General features: G+C 34.0%; 1 long non-coding RNA gene across 1 annotated transcript in view; it reads left to right on the top strand.

The window, feature by feature from the left end:
• Positions 1-678: 678 nt before the first annotated feature.
• LOC116169926 overlaps positions 679-5,753 on the top strand; it is a 307,419-nt gene continuing 302,344 nt past the window's right edge. Inside the window, exon 1 of the long non-coding RNA XR_004145119.1 lies at positions 679-850. This is a non-coding gene — a long non-coding RNA (uncharacterized LOC116169926). The remainder of the gene's footprint in view (positions 851-5,753) is intronic.

The raw sequence follows: 5,753 nt of genomic DNA, 5'->3' as shown, positions 1-5,753 counted from the left end.
CAATTGTTAAAGAAACATCGGGCAAATGCAGCATCTGTTATGAGCGATGGATGATCTTTTGGGAAAATGTTTCGGAATAAGTTAGATTTATTGACATTTGGAGATCTAAATTATCTTAATTGAGAGGGTGTGTTGGTAGGCAATAAAATTAAGTAGGCTTAAGTTGGTAATTAAAAGTTTATTTATATTAAATTGCTCGAATATCTTCAGAGCTGTCAATCTTGGGGATGAGCTTTTACTAACGCCCATGAGACAATGCAAAATCAGACGCCGTTGGTTTATAAATCTTCTTGGTGAAAGTACCACTGAATCAGGGTTATATGCAAATAATTGAAGTCCCAAATAATAGAATTGTCCCATTATACAAACTATAAACCTTCACAGTGTAGGAAGTGGGCGATTACATCGCATTTTTTCTCTCCCCAGAAGGTGACTGCCAAAATTAAAGGTTTGGGTGCAGTTTCTCTAACTCCACCATCTAAAATTTTAAATCAACTGTAGCGTTGCTAATTGTACGTTAGAAGGGTGTAACAAAATAGTGAAAGAAGAGATTCAGTTTTGGCTTTATATTAATAAAAGCGCGAGAGAGATACTACGAGTTCCTCTCTTCCGAAACTAACCATGCAAGCGGCTTCTTTATGCTATTCGTCCTTTCCATAGCTTACTCGGTTTCTAGTTGTCGTGAGAGGTGAACCGAAAGCTACCGCTTGCGATTATATCGCGCTTCGAGGATCAGGATCGTAATCGAACCCCCTTTTTTGCGCGCTCGCGGAAAATATTTAGTGCGCTTTTTACTGGACTTAGTGCGATTAAATGGATTGGAACTTGTCATAGTTTTTCTTTTCTGGAAGTAAGTAGTATTTTCAAAATTCGACATCAGGACGCTTTTGCACAATTAAGAATAATTTCACGCAAGAATTGTTTAATTCTTTCATTTATGTTACTACCTCCAATGGCGCCCAACGCGTGTTCATTAATTATGCTTTTTTAATAACATTGTTCAACCTAATGTTGGTGAGTTAAATCTCTTGCATCTGCTTAAGCTTAACATAATACTTTACGCAGTCTGCTTCGTTCGGTCATAAAGCTCGAAAATATGATTTTATTAACAAGCCATTTCTCATCATGTCGATGCTTGATTTTTACATCGTAAAAAACATAGATCGACGATTAACAATGTTTCGTACAGCTAAACTTTATGTTCAGGGCATGTTCGATGAAATATTTCGATTTTATCGGTTCCGACGTATACTTTAAAACTTGCGTTAATTCTGTTGCAACCGACTTTTAAGACGCGGTGCTTTTATGTCGTTTATTCGGAATTTAAGAAATGCGAAAAGTGATCTGCATATTTTCAGTGCCCTGCTACGACCATAAAATTTAAAAGAACAGAATTCTCTTGTAAATCAAAATCTCCGAGTTGATTTTACTACCACCAATCGGATATCAAGTTTATCCAAAAGCACAAATTGAACTATTTCCGAGTAAGTAGGTAATATGCAGATTTCCGTATGTACATATTTCAAAATCGGGAACTACGATTTCAAATTAAGTAAAGAAAGATACATCTTTTTATAATTGACTAATCGTTTCGATTAAGATTGCGATAAGGATCGAAGAAAATTTAAATGAAAGAGAACTCGCTATAATTTATGTGTCTTGACAGATGTATATGTTACGGTTAAAAGTAAAAATTCCGGTGAATGTGCATATTAACCGAAGGCACATATTTTCCTACGATGTTGGCTAAGTTTCCCTTCCCATAATTATGGGATATGTGTACATTTCCCGGGGAATGTGTACATTCGCCGATTATTAACATTAACCGTAACATACACACCTCTCACTGGAGGGAATTGTGCGTGATTTAACATACGAAATAACATCAGTACCTAAATCACCACGTCTTCTCATGTTGTATGAGCTTTATGAGTTTTATGATGAAGATCAAGCACATACAGAGAAAAACTTTCAATGCTTTTGACCGAGGTAAAGAGTTCAGGTACTTTTACAATTTCGTGAATTTCTTTACATATCAATCGAAAATGTCGGAATTGTGTCTGATGATCTAACTCTAACACATACAATTCTAATAAACTCGTAGATATGCGTCTTACTTTTATTAGATTTCAATTTCTCCGATGTGGTGTATGGGAAATACTAAACCAAAAATACTAAACCAAAAATACTGCATCCAAAAAATCCAAAAAACAGTTTGTACATTTTTTGTTATCTGGCGTCAAAATATCAATCAATCAATCATTTTATTTTCCATGTAGACTACATATAAGAGTATAGGAACGTCACAAAATAAATAAATAAGATGACAAACAAATACGTGCAATAGCGGAATGCTGAAGTACATAAGGCGCCTTATGAATTGGCGAGATATTCTTTGATACTGTAAAATGGGTGGTCAATGAGATACTTTTTTTAAATATCTTTTAAATGGGCGAAGAGAGGTCAGATTCTTGGCTTCTTGTGGAAGACGGTTGAATAGCTTTATCATCATATATTTTGGTGACACTGCAAATAGCGTTGTGCTGTGCGGAGGTCAGTAGGGTTATTGTGGTAGCGGGTTTTCATGCCCTGGATGATATCCTCGTATATGAACACTTATGCTCAGTTGCACCGACAAAATTAAGCCTTGCATAAAGTTTAGTCGAACTTAAAATCTATGGCAACGATTATTAAGACAATCGTTGCTATAGCATTTAAGTATGCTTAACTTAATACTTAATTTTGACGGTGCAACTGGCCATAAACCTGGTAATTAAATAAGTGACATCACTTATTCCAAATTATCCTATGTAGTCCAGGCGTCAGAGATATTTTTGGCGAAAAAATTCCCAGGGAAGATTTTTTTTTCGTCAATTGCATCGTTTTGTCGTCATGAACAATACCATATAAAATTCCTCCAAAAATTCGCCCTGGAAGTATTTTTTTTTCAGTTTGACCAAAAAATTTGTGTTTTATTGCAAAATAACTCAATAACTATCTAGTACGGTCATTTTATGTTGTTTACACAAACAAAATTAATAAAGTTTCGTAACTTTATTTATTTATTTATTTATACCTTTGGGTGTGGTGTTCAAAACTGGCAACTTTCCCCTCTCCTCCACCTGACGTTGTACCCCCCTCATCCCGAAGTTTTGTCTTGGTTTATGGTTTTCTAACTTTTTTGCGAAAACTATAATAGATACGAAAAAAGAAAAGAAAACAAGACATATGACATATGTTTAAATTATTATTTAACGGATTATACCTTCCCTATGTAATTTAATAATAGTTGTCTATAATCGTGAGGTAAAAAACTAGAGTAAAGTTACATTATAAAAGTTGTACTAAAAGGACTACTTAATAAAGGCTTGGTTGTGGTTAATAATAATTCAGGTAGTAGAGTAATTTAAAGTTGAAAATACTTGTGTCGAAAAGCTAAAAATGATCTTTAAGTAATCTTAAATTAGTTATTAATAAGTACTTACAATAAACGGAGATACACTGTGTATGAGATATACAAGAGGGATTTTTTTTAAATATTGATTTATGAAACAAATTTATTCTTCATAGTATTTTTTGCTTGCTTTGAAAGTACCAATAACGTTTCGATTGTTTGTGGTTTGAAAGCAATACGCTATCTTGATTATAATGTAGAATGATAACTTTCAATAAAAAAAAATTAATTTTATTATTTTTCCAGATTTTTATAAATAAATTTTAGATTATCGAAACGTTATTGGTACTTAATAAATTTTTTCATAAATCAATATTTTAAAAAAAATTCCCTCTTGTATACCCCATCGCTTTACACACCGTATAAAGGGCCGGGCGGAGTTTTTGGCATTTTAATTAAAACCCAATTAAGGGCAGGTTGGTTGGAACCACACGATTAATATAGAAACATTACTGCACACGAGGGTCCCTTGGGGGGTTGGTTAAAACATGTTAAAAATTGAGTTACATTTTAAAAAACTTACGTAATACGGTGAAGCCGGAATGTAAAAAATTGAATTACAAATTATATAACAATAAATAGCAAAAACTTACTGTAAGAGGGACAAAGTTGAATTGATTGAATAAATTACATTATTAAGTTAAAATAATAGAAGAACCTTAGCACGTGGAAGACGTGAAAAGTTAGGTTAAGACGCCGAGGTTAGCAAAGGAAACTGTAAAACAAAAATTTTATACAGGATGGTGCAAGAAATTATTGTAAAAATAAGAAGTTTTGATTGAAGCTTATAGTTTTCGCATTTGATGTTAGAAACAGAGAAATCATCACCTTTAAGGAAATTCTCGACTTTTTCCACGTAGTCACTCGTGAAAATAAGGTTATTATCTTTGCCTTTCCGCTTTTATGGATTTTAAAGTTTTAAGAATGTGGCGGTTGAGCTTTCCAGGTGTTAATCTTAAGTTAGTAATTTTATGTAAGCAACTGGCTCTGTATGATACATTCAAGATTGCGTTTAAGTTCTTCCACTGTTTTTTTATTAGCTTTGAAGGGGTTATATTTTAGACACAAATTTAGGAGATGGAACTCCTCTTTGTCAAAGGTGGTAGAACTTAAATTCGATACATTGGAGTGGAAGTTGAAGAAAGAAGCAGGGGTATTCGGTTGAGGTTGGGAATGAAAATTAAGTTTCTTAAGGTTTTTGAGTGTTTGTGATGATAGCATTTTGGGCTCTGGTGGAGTTGGTCTTCGTCTTGATGTTTATGTATTTAGGAAAAAGTTCTTCTTTTAAGCAAGTGGGCTGTTCAACCATATGTTAAGTGAGGTCCTCTTCATTTTTTTAACTCAGTTTTAAATAATTGTGGACTGTAGAAGCTCGGTCGGCTGTGGAATATGAAATTTGGTTGTCCATTCTGGCTCGAAATGGGGGTTCCGGAAAAAATCACCCCTTCTATTGTTTACCCTTTATTGGTTCATCCTCGAATGCCTTTGAAAATATCAAAAAACACAATATAAACATAATCTTCCAAGCTGACAACAATGTTAAATCCTTTCTGTCTCACACAAAAGACCCCATCCTTCTCACCGAAAAAAGTGGCATTTACAAACTTATTTATCCGTTCTGCCAATACTTCTATACAGAGTGGCCCAACGAGAAGTATACAGAGGGCTTTTAGGGTATTAAATTTAGAAATTTCGAAAAATCCTCGAACACGTCAATTTTGTCTTCGAGGGGGACAACTTTTGGAATACAAATCGCGAACCCAAGTCTTCACCCGTCTACGTAGGGAGCTTAACCCCTAAAATTTTAAATGGAATCCTATGGCAAATGGCACATTATTTGAAAGCCAATTTAATCGTGATTACTAATCTGCTTTGCTTTTTAAATTCTATTGATTCGTTTCGGAGAACTGACAGGTTCACTTAAGTTTAACAAACAAATTGAAGGGTCAAAATAAAATTTTAATACAAGGTGACTTAGATCGCATTTGTTTTGGTTTTTTAGAAAAAACCATTTCAAATGCGAATATCTCCGAAACGAATCAATAAAATTTAAAAAGCAAAGCAGATTAGTAATCACGATTAAATTGGCTTTCAAATAATGTGCCATTTGCCATAGGATTCCATTAAAAATTTTAGGGGTTAAGCTCCCTACGTAGAGGGGTGAAGACTTGGGTTCGTGATTTGTATTCCAAAAGTTGTCCCCCTCGAATACAAAATTGACGTGTTCGAGGATTTTTCGAAATTTCTAAATTTAATACCCTAAAAGCCCTGTGTATACTTCTCGTTGGGCCACTCTGTA

This window comes from Photinus pyralis, unplaced genomic scaffold (genome assembly GCF_008802855.1).
Source record: "Photinus pyralis isolate 1611_PpyrPB1 unplaced genomic scaffold, Ppyr1.3 Ppyr1.4_LG1, whole genome shotgun sequence".
Classification (NCBI taxonomy): domain Eukaryota; kingdom Metazoa; phylum Arthropoda; class Insecta; order Coleoptera; family Lampyridae; genus Photinus; species Photinus pyralis.
This window is presented reverse-complemented; position numbering and strand designations above follow the sequence as displayed.